General features: G+C 44.3%; 3 non-coding genes across 3 annotated transcripts; 2 read left to right on the forward strand and 1 right to left on the reverse strand.

Annotated features, from left to right (window-relative positions):
* Positions 1–317: 317 nt before the first annotated feature.
* Positions 318–399, reverse strand: trnas-gcu (transfer RNA serine (anticodon GCU)). The gene has a single exon. It is a non-coding gene; the product is annotated as a tRNA-Ser (tRNA).
* A 2,050-nt stretch (positions 400–2,449) lies between these two features.
* trnaf-gaa (transfer RNA phenylalanine (anticodon GAA)) lies at positions 2,450–2,522 on the forward strand. The gene has a single exon. It is a non-coding gene; the product is annotated as a tRNA-Phe (tRNA).
* A 4,063-nt stretch (positions 2,523–6,585) lies between these two features.
* On the forward strand, positions 6,586–6,668 carry trnal-cag (transfer RNA leucine (anticodon CAG)). Its single transcript has one exon. It is a non-coding gene; the product is annotated as a tRNA-Leu (tRNA).
* The last annotated feature ends 11,459 nt before the right edge of the window (positions 6,669–18,127 follow it).

Consider the following 18,127-nt stretch of genomic DNA (forward strand, 5'->3'; position numbering starts at 1 on the left):
GAGAATGTTAAGGGGAGATTTAATAAAAACTAGAACTCTTACCTTAATATATTTTAAACTGGAGAAAATACTCACCAATCAGCTCTCAGTGAGCTGACGTCACTTTTTGAAGCTTCCCCGCAATGGCGCATGGTTCTGGACTCTTCCCCGCTCTCTCTCGCTGTCTTGTGATGTCACTCTTGTCATTTTCAACAAGAACTGCCTGCAGGGCACTCTTCCCAGGCTGCTTCACCGCGATACCGCCTGCACAGTATCACATCAGAGACTCCAGGCAGACCTTCTGCAAAAGCATCGCACACGGAATGTTGATAAAGTGACGACGAGGGTGGGATTTGAACCCACGCGTGCAACGCACAATGGATTAGCAGTCCATCGCCTTAACCTCTCGGCCACCTCGTCACTGAACTTCGATTTATTAAACCTCCTTCTATGCTTTTTGCATTCATGATCTGTTGAAATAAATGATCCTCTTTCGTACAGGTCCTGAATATTCGGCCAGGTGTCTAAAGATGGAAATGTATTTTCTGTCAATAAAATGCATTTCCACCACATCAGATCAGATGCTGTTGTAAATGGGCTGATGTGAATCGTTTCAACACTTCAACATGATATCCAACATGTTTCTCCACAGTGTGAAAACCCACCGCGGAATGACTGGAACATACAAGCATTTGGGAGCAAGAAGAAACCCTTCCCAGCTCACTGCCAGTGGCCGATCACAGCTAAAGTGTGGGAAATGAAAATAAATCTTTGGAGATCCCAGCTCTGCTTGGCCTTTCAGTCAAGATTTTCACTGAGTTCAATCAGCCTCCCACCTGAATCCAGAAGTAGACAGTTCCCTTATTTGATGTATTCGGATAATTTCAGAGTCCCATAACACGGAGAAACGTTCTTTAAACCCTGTGTTCATTTTCTTCACGTGTGTTCTCTGCAATGACTTCCCGGGTGTTCAAACTTGGTCCTGATTTCCGGAACTGCCACCACCACGAGCGCGAAAAAATACTGCATTAAAATGCTTGCTGGGCTCGTCCTGGAGATGAAAGCGGGACCTCTTGCATTCGAACTCATTGAAAAGCCCAAAGCGAGAATCGAAGCCCAAAAACAACCAGCCACCTGCACGATAAACTGCTCTCAATGGATCCTTTCATTGCCACCCACAGTGTATCAACCAAAAGCGAATTCCTGTTAATGCTGGAAATCTTTTAGAATGTATTGGAACCCCCGGGGACGACTCCAACCAGTGGAGAGTTTCCCGCCTCATTTCTACTGACTTCAGTTTTGCGAGTGTTCCTTGATGCCACACTCGGTCAAAAGCTTCTTTGGACTCAAGTGCAGTCACTTGCACCTCAGGTATTAAGTTCAGCTGCTTTCTCCATGTTTGGACCAAGGCTGCAATGAGCTAAGGAGCTGAGTGACCCTGGCAGAAAACAAACTGAGTTTCAGTGAGCAGGTTATTGCTGAGTAAGTGCCACTTGATCGCACTGTCGAAGAAATTTCCACCCCCTTTTTTGATGAACGAGAGGAGACTGATCGTGCGATTTTCGGTGGTTGGGTTTTCCTGTTTTTTGTGGACAAGACAGACCTGAGCAATTTCCCACATTGCCGGGTAGATGCCAGTCTTGTAGCTGCACTGGAACAGCTTGGCGAGGTGCGAGGTTATTTCTGGATCACAGGTTTTCAGTGCTGCTGCAGGAATGGTGTCAGGGCCCAAAGCCTTTGCAGTTACTCGCGCCTTCAGCCATTTCTTGATTTCACTTGGAGTGAATGGAGCTGGCTGAAGACTGACATCTGTGATGCATTTCACCAACTTTGCACAAAAGCAGAACTGAGGGAATCACAAACGTGGCTCCATGAAACTGATCAGCTAAGCGGTGAAAGGCGACTGTGTTTATCACAAACGGGTCCCATTAAATTCAGAAACAGGTTTGCTGCAAAAGTAGCCATGACCATGTGCGATGCACACACAGGTTTCTGATCTGCAATTAGATGTGCTCCCGCTGTGACGCTTACATACCCGTGAGTTGAGAAGGTTTAGGGGCTATCTGGTTGAGGTAATTGAGTTGATTAATAGGTCTTAATGCGGAGAAACAATTTCCGCTGGTGGGGGAATACAGAACAAATGTATATAACCTTAAACTTAGAATTAAGACATTTAGCGGTGACGTCAGGAAACAATTCACTCAAAGGATGAAGAAGGATGTTTGTAGGACGATCCCTGTGTACCGATTGGCCGAGAGCTTATGGCAATAAACTGATGCTTAGTTGGGCTATGGACCCCCTCTTTGTCAAGAAAAACATCGAAATCTGGAGGGAACGGAAACGAGGTGATGGCTGTCCTTTGTCATTATGCGGTTATGTTCTCTAATATAAGCCAAGGACAGTCGGTGACTGTAAAGCTGGTATCCTTAGGTCGCTGTTTAAATTCTCGCTCGAAGCATTGCTTCTATCAGCTGAAATAGCTCAGTTGGTAGAGCGTTAAACTGAAAATCTAAAGGTCACTGTTTCAATCCCGGGTTTCGGCGAAGAGTTGCAAGACGACTCTCCTGAGCATCTCCGGTTTTGTGTTTCCCGGTCGCTTAGTGAGGGTGCCTGTCTCTTTTGGGGAGACGCAGTCCCATTTCTGAGGGCAGCGGATACTTGCCCTCCCCGCTTGCGCGTGTCCAGCTCTGTGCCCGCTGGTCCACGTTACTGGAATAAAGATCGGTTTAACTTCTAAAAAAATTTGAAAAAGCGCTGGTCAACTCATCCCCCATTAAACTATCGCAACTAACCTACAAATCTCAGATGCAGCAGCATATGCGTGCTAGGCCCATAACCCAAAAGTCGATAGATCGAACCCATTCTCTGCTACTTATATTGGCACAGCAATAATTCCTCCCTAGGAAGAAGCATACAAAAGGGAGGACGAGGCACCCATGGCTGAAAAGGAAGTCGGACAGCATAAGAGTTATAAGAGAAGCATACAATGCGGCGAAGAGCAGTGGGAAACCAAGGGATTGGGAAGCCTCCAAAGACCAACGGAGGACAGCTAAAAAAGAAATAAGGAGTGATAAGAGTAAACATGAGGGGAAACTAGCCAGTAATATAATAGAAGATTGCAAGAGATTTTTTTTAGATATATAAAGGGTAAGAAAGAGGCAAAGGCGGATATTGGGCCGCTGGAAAATGACGCTGGAGAAGTAGTAGTGGGGAACAAAGAAATGGCGGAGGAACTGAATAGGTACTTTGCGTCAGTCTTCACGGTGGAAGACACGAGTAATATCCCCAAAGTTCAAGAGAGTCGAGGGGCAGAGCTGAGTATGGTGGCCATTACCAAGGAGAAGGTGCTAGGAAAACTGAAAGGTCTGAAGGTGGATAAATCACCTGGACCAGATGGATTACACCCCAGAGTTCTGAAGGAGATAGCTGAAGAGATAGTGGAGGCGTTAGTGGTGATCTTTCAGGAATCACTGGAGGCAGGGAGGGTCACAGAGGACTGGAAAATCTCTAATGTAACCCCCCTCCCCCGCCCCGTTTAAGAAGGGAGTGAGGCAAAAGACGGGAAATTACAGGCCGATTAGCCTGACCTCGGTCGTTGGTAAGATTTTAGAGTCCGTTATTAAGGATGAGATTTCAGAATACTTGGAAGTGCATGGTAAAATAGGGCAGAGTCAGCAAGGTTTCATCAAGGGGAGGTCATGTCTGACAAATCTGTTAGAATTCTTTGAGGAGGTAACGAGTAGGTTAGACACAGGAGAGCCAATGGATGTTGTCTACTTGGACTTCCAGAAGGCCTTTGACAAGATGCTGCACAGGAGGCTGCTCAGTAAGATAAGAGCTCATGGTGTTAGAGGCAAGGTACTAGCATGGATAGAAGATTGGCTGTCTGGCAGGAGGCAGAGAGTGGGGATAAGGGGGCCCTTTTCAGGATGGCGGCTGGTGACTAGTGGAGCTCTGCAGGGGTCAGTGTTGGGACCACAACATTTCACTTTATACATTAATGATTTAGATGAAGTAACTGAGGGCAGTCTGGCTAAGTTTGCAGATGATACAAAGATAGGTGGAGGGACAGGTAGTATTGAGAAGGCTAGGAGGCTGCAGAAGGATTTAGACAGGTTAGGAGAATGGGCAAAGAAGTGGCAGATGGAATATAACGTGGGGAAGTGTGATGTCATGCACTTTGGTAGGAAGAATAGAGGCATAGATTATTTTCTAAATGGGAAGAGAATTCAGAAATCTGGAGTGCAAAGGGACTTGGAAGTCCTAGACCAGGTTTCTCTTAAGGTTAACTTGCAGGTTGAGTCGGTAATTAGGAAGGAAAATGCAATGTTGGCATTTATTTCGAGAGGACAGGAATATAAAAGAGGGGATGTGCTGCTGAGGCTTTATGAGGCTCTGGTCAGACCACATTTAGAATATGGTGAGCAATTTTGGGCCCCGTATCTCAGGAAATTTGTGCTGGCCCTGGAGAGGGTCCAGAGAGGTTCACGAGAACGATCCCAGGAATGAAAGGCTTAACATATGAGGAACGTTTGAGGACTCTGGGTCTATACTCGATGGAGTTTAGAAGGATGAGCGGGGATCTGATTGAAACTTACAGATTACTGAAAGGCCTGGATAGAGTGGACGTGGGGAAGATGTTTCCATTAGTAGGAGAGACTAGGACCCGAGGGCTCAGCCTCAGAGAAAAGGGACCACCTTTTAGAACAGTGATGAGGAGAAACTTCTTTAGCCAGAGAGTGGTGAATCTATGGAATTCATTGCCACAGAAGGCTGTGTAGACAGGTCATTGAGTGTATTTAAGACCGATATAGATAGGTTCTTGATTGGTAAGGGGATCAAAGGTTACGGGGAGAAGGCGGGAGAATGAGGTTGAGAGACTTATCAGCGATGATTGAATGGCGGAGCAGACTCCATGGGCCGAATGGCCTAATTTGTGCTCCTATGTTTTATGGTCTTATATGTTCCCAGCTGCTGATTCGTTGATCAACCATTGGGAATGTAAATCCTGAAAATACGCCGATTGATCCATTTCACTGGTGCTTTGGTTAACATTAATCGAGGGTAGTGGAATTGTAATCTATCATTTCCCTCTGGTTTATTCTGCTTTATTCGTGTTTGTATCTGTCAGTGATGAGATCGAGAAGTGAGCTCGCCTCAGTCAAGCGGCAGGCGGATCTTATGAGAATGAGAAATATTTACCCTTTCCTTTTAAATTCAGATCAGAATGTATCACTGAAACACAGAAAATGCTGTTTTATCTGCTCGAAGGAGGCTTTAATGACTCACTGAAAAGATATAATTTGACCTTTCAGTAAGCTCTTTGTCTGCAGCAGTTTCTGGTGGTTTTCCTCAGTCACAGAATCACACAGAATCACACAGTGTAGAAGAGGCCCTTCAGCCCATCACGTCTGCACCGACACTTGAGAAACACCTGACCTACCTACCTAATCCCATTTACCAGCACTTAGCCCATAGCCTTGAATGTTGTGACGTGCCAAGTGTTCATCCAGGTACTTTGTAAAGGATGTGAGGCAACCCGCCTCCACCTCCCTCCCAGGAAGTGAATTCCAGACCGTCACCACCCTCTCGGTAAAAAGGTTTTTCCTCACGTACCCCCTAAACCTCCTGCCCCTCACCTTGAACTTATGCCCCCTTGTGACTAAACCTTCAACTAAGGGGAACAGCTGCTCCCTATCCACTCTGTCCATGCCCCTCATTATCTTGAACACCTCTAACAGGTCGCCCCTCAGTATTCTCTGCTCCAAGGCAAACAACCCAAGTCTATCCAACCTCTCTTCCTAACTGAAATGTTTCATCCCAGGCAACATCCTGGTCAATCTCCTCTGCACCCCCTCCAGTGCAATCACATCCTTCCTATAATGTGGTGAACAGAACTGCACACAGTACTCCAGCTGTGGCCTCAATAAGGTTCTATACAACTCCAACATGACCTCCCTAATTTTGTAATCTATGCCTCGATTGATATAGGCAAGTGTCCCAAATGCCTTTCTCACCACCCCACTAACCTGCCCCTCTGCCTACAGAGATCTATGGAAACATCAGCCAAGGTTCCTTTGTTCCTCAGAACCTCCTAGTGTCATGCCATTGATTCAATACCTCTTTGTCAAATTACTCCTTCCGAAGTGTATCACCTCACACTTTTCAGGGTTAAATCCCATCTGCCACTTATCTGCCCATTTGACCATCCCGTCTATATCTTCCTGTAGCCTAAGCCACTCAGCCTCACTGTTAACCACCCGGCCAATCTTTGTGTCATCCGCAAACTTACTAATCCAGGATGTAACTCTCCAATTGGATACTTCATGTCGCTCATATCTTACACTCTCAACACCTTCGTGTGAGGAACAGGTCGGGTGGGAATTGGGTCTTTGTTGATTTGAGCAAACAGAGCAATGCAGCAATGAGAAGCTCCTCACCCCCCAGCGGCTTGGGGAAGGATGGCACTCAGATACAGGAACCTGACAGGTGCTGAAAAATGGAAAATCACATCGACTGTTTTAAAGCAGTGACGATGAATGTGGAACTCAGAACCATTTGTACAGAATGCAATGGATTTAGTGGCCGAGCAGATGCGACAGAAGCGTCAGGATGGCCGAGCGGTCTAAGGCGCTGCGTTCAGGTCGCAGTCTCCTCTGGAGGCGTGGGTTCGAATCCCACTCCTGACACTAATTTTCCTTCAGCAACTTCCAAACCCGAGGCCTCCAACACTTGGAAGGAAAAGGGCAGCAGATGCATGAGAACACCACCAGCAGCAAGCTCCCCTCCGAGCCACAAACCATCCTGACTTGGAACTGGATCGCCGTCCCTTCACTGTCGCTGGGGCAAAACCCTGGAACCCCCTCCCTCACAGTACTGTGGGTGTACCTACACCACATGGACTGTAGCGGTTCAAGATGGCAGCTCATCGCCAGCTTCTCAAGGACAATTTCGGTTGGGTAATAAATGCTGGCCGAGCCATCGACGCCCACATCCCGTGAAAGAATAAAACAAAATCTCTTGGTCACCGATACACAGCTCATTTCACTGATCGATTTCAGCAACAGCTCCGAGATTTAATAAAACTCCCCAAAGCGCTTCAAAGGAGATTTATCAAGCAACATTCGACATCGAGTCACATATTTGGACAACTGAACAAAACCTTCGTAAAACTGGAAGATATTAAGGGGGCGTTAAGGGGGAGAGTGAACTGGGGATGTTTCTAGATGGAATTGCAGAACTAAGGGCTCAGACAGCTGAAGACGTGGCCGCTAATGATGAAACAATGAAAAGTGTAAATGAGCAAGAGGACAGAGATAGATTCAGGAAAGAGAAAGGGAGATTTCTGGGAATGGAACTGGAACTCCAGTTCAGCCAATGAGAAATCTCCACCTCAAACACTAATGTTCAGGGCCGCTCATTCCATGTGTCCAGTTGGAAACCTGTCTGAAGGAACATGCAGTGTGACAGAGCGCCTGTGATAATCCTTCATTCCCTGATCTAAAGTTGTAACAGGAGCTGTTCATTACAGCTGTCTAAACCGCGATGGCCTTGATATTCAGTGGTGCAGATTCACATTATCATTTGAAATCTTTCTGAAAGCTGAGCAGACTGACTCTGGTCAGCATCTTTAAAGGTTTTGGTTTTGTCCTGCAATAACCCTCAGTGCAGGAAAGGCAGCTCATTGTCCTTTGGTACAAAAGCAAAATACTGCGGATGCTGGAAATCTGAAACAACGCCAGAAAATGCTGCAAATGCTCAGCACATCTGGCAGCATCTGTGGAGAGTGAAACAGATTCACGTTTCAGGTCTTTTGGGTGCAAGTTCGCGTCCCGAAATTTAAACTGTTTCACTCTTCACAAATACTACCAGATCTGCGAAGGGTTTCTAGCAATTCCTTGTGGGTAATTGAACATCGTTAGGTTCTGTGGATTAATTGGTTAAAACACCTGCCGAGTAAACAGGAGATCCTGCGTCCAAATCCCAGCAGAACCTGATTTCGTTGGATTTCATCTGGGCAGTTGGGCACTTGCTTTATAACAGGGCCAAACCTGGAATTTAAGGTTAAAATGGTCTCTCCTTTTACAGTGGACTATCTGCAAACGCTTTAACAATGACAAGTTTTCCTTTCTGTGACTGTCGAAGAAGAGACCTTGTGGAAGTTACCACACACAATGAGAAACTCTCCCCAGTGTGCCGCTACTGGAAGAGCTGGGCTCTATTCTATTTAACAATTGATGCCCAGAACACGAACATCGAGATTTTGAAAAGACAAGGGCAACATCACTGGGTCAGAATTCAAATATCATCCTGGGAAATAAGAGGAAGAGAGATGAAAGCAGATTACTGTATGAACGTTGGAACAAACAGTTTCTGAGTCCTGTTTTCCGGGAACTCACTGAATATCTGTGACTAACCTGTTTCCCACTCCGGTTAAAATACTGAATATTCTGCATTTACATCGGGGCGGAAATTTGGTTTATAATTCATTTGTGAACAAAAGTATCAAGTGTTTAGGTGTTGTTAAGCTGGCAGCACGTAACAATTTCAAAGAGTTATCCACATGACCTGGTCAACACGTTCCAATTAACTTTAATCTTTCCCAAAGAGGGATATTAGGTATTACTCCAGGAAAATCCCAAAGCATTTAGGATGGATGCCCTACAAAAAATCAGGACTTTCAAAACACCTTAACCACCCACAATTCCTTCAAATGAAATGTGTTCGCTGTTGTATTGGACCCAGAAACCGCTCTCGGCATTAATCTCAGTGAAGCAGAGTGTGACCGTGTTCTATCTGTCAGTGTGGAGGTGACCAGTTCGGGGTCACTATCGGCCGCTTCCAGCCGAGACTAAGGCACGATGCAAGGGGGAGGTTTTCCCCCGAGATTAGGAAGATATTGTCAGTCGGGAAAAGGGACAAATCAAAAGGAACCAAAGAATAAACCCCAGGGCCCAGATTGGAGAATCTGCAGATTCCCTTTGGGAAAGTGAATGGGAGCAGAATGAAAGGTGAACATTCCCGCTGCCCAGAAGCGGTGAAGACACAGCTCAGTCAGCCCGTCCCCCTCCATTCTCACACTGGAACATTCTCACATGGAAATTGTTTAACCCAGTGAAATAAATCCTTACAGCCGATAATTTATACAACTGATTGAAGGAATGTCGAGCGTGGTTACCGAGTGACGGTCAAAAGTTTAACATTTGTTCCGTTCAACCAAACTGCGATGAAATGTGATTTTTTTTTCTCATTTTAACAATAATTTGAAGGGTCTGGATAAAAATGTTCAGTGTTTGTGAGAGTGGGGTCTGGGTGAGCAGCTGGTGAGTGCGACAGAGCCAGTGCTGGATGCAGGAAGCTCCCGTCAGTGTTGGTGGGTCTGATGGGGCTGAGTGATTGACAACTGGCGGTTGTTGGTGTTTCCATAAATCATGGAAATTCCCTCCGACAGTTTATTTTCTTCATTTGATTGTAAACAACTCGAAATAAAGGGAATAAGTGCAGGAACTTTTTTGGTCTGCATTTCAGCTGCCATTGACCAGTGGTTAAATTTTCCTCTAAAAATCCACTGGGTTTTTCGACTTTGACATAGGAACATAGAAACTGGGAGCAGGAGTAGGCCATTCGGCCCTTCGAGCCTGCTCCGCCATTCATTATGATCATGGCTGACCATCCAACTCAATAGACTGCTCCTACTTTCTCCCCATACCCTTTGATACCTTTCGCCCCAAGAGCTATATCTAACTCCTTCTTGAAAGCATGCAATGTTTAATCTCAACTAATTTCTGTGGTAACGAATTCCACAGGCTCACCACTCTCTGGGTGAAGAAATTTCTCCTCATCTCAGTCTCCTCATATGTCAGTCCCGCTATCCCAGGATTCAGTCGAGTAAACCTTCGTTGCACTCCCTCTATAGCAAGTTCATCCTTCCTCAGATAAGGAGACCAAAACTGCACACAATATTCCAGATGTGGTCTCACCAAGGCCCTGTACAATTGCAGCAACACATCCCTGTTCCTGTACTCGAATCCTCTGGATATGAAGACCAACATAACATTATCCTTCTTTAACACCTGCTGCACCTGCATGGTTACCTTCAGCGACTGGTGTACAAGGACACATAGCTCTTGTTGCACATTCCCCTCTCTCGATTTATAGCCATTCAGATAATAATCTGCCTTCCTGTTTTTGCTACCAAAATGGATAACCTCACATTTATATACATTATACTGCATCTGCCATGCATTTGCCTGCTCAATCAGCTTGTACAAATCACACTGAAACATCTCTGCATCCTCCTCATAGCTCACCCTCCCACCCAGCTTTGTGTCATCTGCAAATGTGGAGATATTACGATTAATTCCCTCATCTAAATCATTAATATATATTGTGAATAACTGGGGTCCCAGCAATGATCCCTGCGGTACCCCACAAGTCACTACATGATATTCGGAAAAAGACCCATTTATTCCTACCCTTTGCTTCCTTTCTGCCAAACTGTTTTCTATCCATCTCAATACACTGCCCCCAATCCCATGTGCTTTAATTTTACACGCCAATCTCTTACGTGGGACTTTGTGGAAAGCCTTCTGAAAGTCCAAATAAACAACATCCACTGGCTCCCCCTCATCAACTCTACTAGTTACATCCTCGAAAGATTCCAGTAGATTTGTCAAACATGATTTCCCTTTCATAAATCCATGCTGACTCTGACCGATTCTGTCATTGTTTTCCACGTGCTCAGCTATTAAATCTTTTAAAATGGACTCTAGAATTTTCCCCACAACCGACATCAGGCTGACTGGTCTATACTTCCCTGTTTTCTCTCTGCCTCTCTTTTTAAATAGTGGGGTTACCTTAGCTACCCTCCAACCTGTAGGAACTTTTCTAGAGTATATGGAATCTCGGAAGATGACCACCAATGCATCCACAATTTCCAGGACCACTTCCTTAAGTATTCTGGGATGTAGATGATCGGGGATTTATCGGCCTTCAATCCCATCAATTTCCCCAACTCCATTTCCCTACTAATACTGATTTCTTTCAGTTCCTCCCTCTCACTAACCCTGTGTTCCACAACATTTCTGGTATGGTATTAGTGTCCTCTTTGGTGAAGACAGAACAAATGTATTTATTTAGTTGATCAGCCATTTCTTTGTTCCCCATTATGAATTCCTCTGTTTCTGACTGTAAGTGACCCACATTTGTCTTCACCAATCTTTTTCTCTTCAAAAACCTACAGAAATGTTTACAGTCGGTTTTTATGTTCCCTGCAAGCTTACACTCGTACTCTGTTTTCCCCTTCTTAATCAATCCCTTGGTCCTCTATTGCTGAATTCTAAACTGCTCCCAATCCTCAGGTCTGTTGTTTCTTTCTGGCCAATTGTATGCCTCTTCCTTGGATCTAATACTATCTCTAATGTCCCTTGTAAGCCATGGTTTGGCCACCTTTCCTGTTTTACTTTCGCGCCAGACAGGAATAAACAATTGTTGCAGTTCACCCATGCGCTCTTTGAATGATTGCCATCGCTTACCCACCATTATCTGTTAAGTAATGTTTCCCAATCCATCATTGCCAAGTCGCACCTCATACCATTATAGTTTCCTTAATTAAGATTCAGGACCCAAGTCTCAGAATCAACTACGTCACTCTCCATCTTGATGAAGAATTCTATCATATTCTGGTTGCTCATCCCCAAGGGGCCTCGCACAACTAGATTGCCAATTATTCCTTTCTCATTACACAATACCGAGTCGAGGATGGCCTGTTCTCTCGTTGGTTCCTCAATGTATTGGTCCAGAAAAACATCCCGTATACACTCCAGGAATTCGTCCTCTACGTTCCTGCTCCCAGAGGATCTGTTCAGTATTTTTAATTCTGGTTTATCTTGTATCCTCTATTCCCACGGAATGCTGACACTGAAATTGCTCATATTTCCCACCATTGTACTCTATGAAGCAGGTATTGTCTGCACGGTCTAATGGAGACATGTTCAGAGTGCTGTACCAGAGGGTTTTATTCAGGTTTTAGGCTCTTTTGGTCCATTAGCAGCAACCAGATGTCTGCAGAGGAACTCGGAATGCCGAGCCCCTCTTCTCAGGATGGACTTAATAAGGAGACAAAATGTTGGTTAAAGAGAGAATAAAAGGCCTGGGGATTAGGGCCGAGATTGCCGGAGCTTGGGGGAATAGCACAAATCAGTGGAGCAATGTAACATTCGCGGAATACGAGCTGGGAGATTATCCAGTCCGTGCTGGGGGACTGCGGGGAAGGAAGTTGTTTTGTCTGCCCATCCCAGCCGAATGTTGGTTGTGAAGTGACGGTCAGACCCCGAGGGGAGGGTGAAAGCCTTTCACTGAGTTTGAAGGTTGTAAATCAGATCTTGGAGGTATCGCTGCTGTGTTCCCAGGAAGCGGGGGTCTCATTCTTCAAACCAAAAGCTTGCATGGAGGACCGGTTTCTCAGTAAAAAAAAAAACTGGAGATGTGGGGCGTTAGAATCTGCTCAGCTCTGATTCACGTTAATTCATTTGGTGTCCTGGAATAAACAAGTGGTTTGTAGCTGTCCATTACAGAAAGAAATAGAATTCAGAAGATTCTGGCCAATACCTTCACAATTCCCACTATTACATCCCACAGAATCTTCATCTGCATCTCATTAAGTCCTAGAGCCTGAGCAACATTAAGCACAGGCAGTCCTTCTGGTACCTCTTCTTTAACAAGGGTTATATGTAAAAGAAGACATTTGCAAATTGTCGATGGAGTAAGTGAGCACTTTTACTGAAGAGCGGTTAAAGGGGAAGAGGCAACCCTTTGTGATAAAGAAGTAGGGTTAGCAAAAATAAAAGTAGCAATAAGTTGAATGATGGGGGCAGGTTGTTATGGACTGATCACAGAATTTCATAGATTTATTTAATAGAGATCGTGAGTCCATTTTTTCCTTGTCTTTGAGGGGTTCAACATTGAAGGAAGCCTATCTTCATTAAAAATGCATCATAATCTTAGTTTACAAAACAATGTGTGTAGATGAGATTCAAAGAATTAGAGGCATTTCACATTATAATGTGAATTATATGATCCTGGTGAGGGCTAGGGAAAATCTTTGGGAGGAAAGGTAAGGCCGTGGAGGATGCGCAGTGGAGATTTACTGCAATGGTATCAGTGGTGAGGGATTCTGTATGTGCATGGGCAAAAAAAATCTGGGGGTATTCTTCGTATCACCGAGAATGTTAAAGGGAGATTTAATACAGGTATTGAATATCAAGCCAGGTATATTTTTTTAAACACATTAAACAATAGTTTTGTTTTCAATTGACAGAATGTTCAACAACCAATGAAGTGTTAATACAATCTGCAGGATTTTGCTATTGTCATAATTTAATTTGTCAGGAAATGTTTCACGTTGGTCCATTCCAAACAGTCCCTGACCTGATGTGATAGAAATTCCTTTCACTTACAGAAGCTGCATTTCCAACATTGCACACCAGGCTGCTCATTCAGAACCTTCTTACCAAGTTTTCAAGGATGGAAAAAGGGTGTGAGACTGTGTTCTAAAACTCAGACAGGTGACTGAGAGGTTAAGGTGATGGAATGCTAAACTGTTTTTTTTAAGCACATATGGGTTCCAATCGCATCCTTGTTGTTAGTTTGTGGATATTATTAATTAATTGTTTTGTTCCATTTCATTACATTTTGCAGAAAATAGACCTGGAATCTGATGCTCGTCAATATCTCACTGGAGATCCCGGATTTGTTCAGACTTCATCAAAATTGAGACTGGTAATTACAGGTCTTCAGCAAAATTTTTCTAGAATGATTATAAAATAGGATTCATAAAAGGCAGTGAGATTTTCCGTTCTCTGGGTTTACACTGGCTGAAAGAGCAATGGGAAAAGTTAATGGTGATGGATCAGTAACATAACATTATGCTTGGGGAACACATTTAGTTTGAAATTTTCATGGTAAATTTAGTGAGTGAGCAAGTTTTAGCAAATGAACTTTAAAGTGAGGGGCCGTCCAATTAAACCTGTGAAAAATAGAGCAGGTTGTTTAATTTTGTGGTGAGATGCTCAAAACTGTGGAGGAGCAGAGAGCCATTCACAGATATCATTAAAAGCCAGTGGACAGGAAGGTAAAAAAAAATGTAACAAGGCTAATAGACTATAAAGGGTTGGAGCTCATGCTTCAGTTATATAAAATCTGTTTAGAGCCCATTTAGATCACTGCGTTCAGTTCTGGACATCACACCTCAGGAAGGTTAGATTGTCCTTAGTGTGGGAACAGCAGAGTTTCACCACAGTAATACCAGACTCAAATTGATGAGGAGAGATTGCAAAGACTAGCCTTGCAATGCTTTGAATCTCGAATTACACCTGGGCAGAACAGGGACTGATGTCCTACGGGGAATATTTGCTAGAGTGGTTGGGGAGAGTTTAAACTAAAATGGCAGGGGGATGGGAACCTAGGCAAGGAGTCAGAAAACGGGGAATAACGGACAAGAACAAAAGACAGAAAGGGGAATATGAAAACTGATCGGCAGAGAAAGGAAGAGCAAGAATCAAACAGGGCCTCAGTGAAAAATAGTGGGAACGGGACAAGTAATGTTAAAAAGACAAGCCTTAAGGCTTCGTGCCTTAACGCGGGGAGCATTCACAATAAAGTGGATGCATTAACCGCGCAAATAGATCTAAACAGGTATGATATAGTCGGGATTATGGAGACATGCCTGCAGGGTGACCGGGGATGGGAACTGAACATCCAAGGGTATTCAGTATTTAGGAAGGACAGACAAAAAGGAAAGGGCGATGGAGTTGCATTGCTGGTTAAAGAGGAAATTAACACAATAGTGAGGAAAGATATTAGCTCCGATGATGTGGAACCTGTATGGGTAGAGCTGAGAAACGCTAAGGGGCAAAAAATGTTAGTGGGGGTTGTATATAGACCCAAACTGTAGTGGTGACTTTGGGAATAGCATTAAACAAGAAATTAGAGATGCATGCAATAAAGGCACATCTGCAATTATGGGTGACTTTAATCTGCATATAGATTGGGCAAATCAAATTAGTAACAATACCATAGAGGAATTATTCCTGGAGTGTATACGGAATGGTTTCCTTAAAGAAGACGTTGAGGAACCAACTAGAGAACAGGGCATCCTAGACTGGGTATTGTGTAATGAGAAAGGAATAATTGGCAATCTAGTTGTGCGAGGCCCTTTGGGGATGAGCAACCATAATATGATAGAATTCTTCATCAAGTTGGAGAGTGATGTAGTTGATTCTGAGACTAGGGCCCTGACTCTTAATAAAGGAAACTGCCATGGTATGAGGTGCGAGTTGGCTATGATGGATTGGGAAACGTTACTTAAAGGGATGGTATTGGATAGGCAATGGCAAACATTGAAAAAGTGTATGGGTGAACTGCAACAATTGTTTATGACTGTCTGGTGCAAAAGGAAAACAGGAAAGGTGGCCAAACCAAGGCTTACAAGGGAAATTAGCGATAGTATGAAATACAAGGAAGAGGTATAGAAATTAGGTAGAAAAAATAACAGGCCTGAGGATTGGAAGCAGTTTAGAATTCAGCAAAGGAAGACGAAGGGATTGATTAAGAAGGGGAAAATCGAGTACGGGAGTAAGCCTGCGGGGAACATAAAAACTGAATGTAAATTTTCTATAGGCTTGTGAAGATAAAAAGATTGGTAAAGACAAATGTAGGTCCCTTACAGACAGAAACAGGGGCATTTATAATGGGGAACAAAGAAATGGTTGTGCAACAAAATGCATACTTCTGACTGTTCTGTCTTCACAAAGGAAGACACAAATAACATACCAGAAATGTTGGGGAACACAGGGTTTAGTGAGAGGGAGGAACTGAAAGAAATCAGTATTAGTAGGGAAATGGAGTTGGGGAAATTGATGGGATTGAAGGCCGATAAATCCTCACTGCCTGATCATCTACATCCCAGAGTACTTAAGGAAGTGTCCCTAGAAATAATGGATGCATTGGTGGTCATCTTCTGAGATTATATAGGCTCTAGAACAGTTCCTACAGATTGGAGGGTAGCTAAGGTAACCCCACTAACTAAAAAGGGAGGAAGAGAGAAAACAGGGAATTATACACCGGTCAGCCTGATGTTGATAGTGGGGGAAATTCTAGAGTCCATTATAAAGGATTTATTAGCTGAGCACTTGGAAAACAGTGGGAGAAACAGAGCGAGTCAGCATGGTTTTACGAAAGGGAAATCTTGCTTGACAAATCTACTGGAATTTTTTGAGGATGTAACAAGTAGAGTTGATGAGGGGGAGCCAGTGGATGTGGTTTATTTGGACTTTCAGAAGGCTTTCAACAAAGTCCCACATAAGAGATTAGCGTGTAAAATTAAAGCGCATGGGATTGGGGGTAGTGTATTGAGATGGATTGAAAACTGGTTGGCAGACAGGAAAAAAAGGGTAGGAATAAATGGGTGTTTTTCCGAATGGCAGGCAGTGACTAGTGTGGTACCGCAGGGATCAGTGCTGGGACCTCAGCTATTGACAATATATATTAATGATTTAGATGAGGGAACTAAATGTAGTTTCTCCAAATCTGCAGATGAGACAAAGGTGAGTGGGAGGGTGAGCTGTGAGGAGTATGCAGAGATGCTTCAGTGTGATTTGGGCAAGCTGGCTGAGTGGGCAAATGCATGGCAGATGCAGTATAATGTGGATAAATGTGAGGTTATCCACTTTGGTAGCAGAAACAGGAAGGAAGATTATCATCTGGATGGCTGTAAATTGAGAGAGGGGAATGTGCAACGAGACCTGGGTGTCCCTGTACACCAGTCGTTGAAGGTAAGCATGCATGTGCAGCAGGCGGAAAAGAAGGGAAATGGTATGTTGGTCTTCATAGGGAGAGGATTTGAGTACAGGAGCAGAGATGTCTTGCTGCAATTATACACGGCCTTGGTGAGACGACACCTGGAATATTGTGTGCAGTTTTGGTCTGCTTATCTGAGGAAGGAAGTTATTGCTTTAGAGGGAGTTTAGCGAAGGTTTACCAGACTGATTCCTGGGATGGCGGGACTGACATATGACGAGAGATCGAGTCGGTTAGTATTATATTCGCTGGAGCTCAGAAGAATGAGGGGGGATCTCATAGAAACATATAAAATTCTAACAGGACTAGACAGGGTAGATGCAGAAAGGATGTTCCCGATGGTGGGGGAGTCCAGAACCAGGGGTCACAGTCTGAGGAAACGGGGTAGACCATTTAGGACTGAGATGAGGAGGAATTTCTTCACCCAAAGAGTGGTGAGCCTGTGGAATTCGCTACCACAGAACGTACTTGAGGCTAAAACATTCTATGTTTTCAAGGAGTTAGACATAGCCCTTGGGGCAAAAGGGATCAACGGATATGGGGAGAAAGTGGGAGCAAGCTATTGAGTTGGATGATCAGCCATGATCATAATGAATGGCAGAGCAGGCTCGAAGGGCCGAATGGCCTACTCCTGCTCCTTGCTTCTATGTATGGTCAGTAAGTTCACAGATGACAGGAAAATTGGTGGCGTTGTAAATAATGAGGAGGAAGCCTTAGATTACGGACAATATCGATGGGCTGGTAAGGCGGGCAGAGCAGTGGCAAGAGGAATTTAATCGTGAGTTGAGGTGATGCATTTTGTGAGGGCTAACACACCAAGGGAATACACAATGAATAGTCGGACCCTAGGGAGCACAGAGGATCAGAGGGACCTTGGTTTAAATGTCCCTGAAGGTAGCAGCACCAGTAGATAAGGTAGTTAAGAAGGAATATGGGATACGTGCCTTTATTAGCCGAGGCATAGAATATAAGTGCAGGGAGGTTGTGTTGGAGCTGTATAAAATGCTAGTTAGGCAACAATTGGAGTCCTGTGTGCAGTTCTGGTTATCACACTATAGGAAGGATGTGATTGCACTGGAGATGGTGCAGAGATTCACCAGGATAAAAACAAAAAACTGCGGATGATGGAAATATAAAACAAAAACAGAATTACCTGGAAAAACTCAGCAGGTCTGGCAGCATCGGTGGAGAAGAAAAGAGTTGACCTTTCGAGTCCTCATGACGCTTCAACAGAACTGAGTAATATTAGGAGGGAGGTGAAATATAAGCTGGTTTAAGGTGGGGTGGGGGG

The sequence above is a fragment of the Cetorhinus maximus genome, chromosome 31 (genome assembly GCF_964194155.1).
Source record: "Cetorhinus maximus chromosome 31, sCetMax3.hap1.1, whole genome shotgun sequence".
NCBI lineage: Eukaryota > Metazoa > Chordata > Chondrichthyes > Lamniformes > Cetorhinidae > Cetorhinus > Cetorhinus maximus.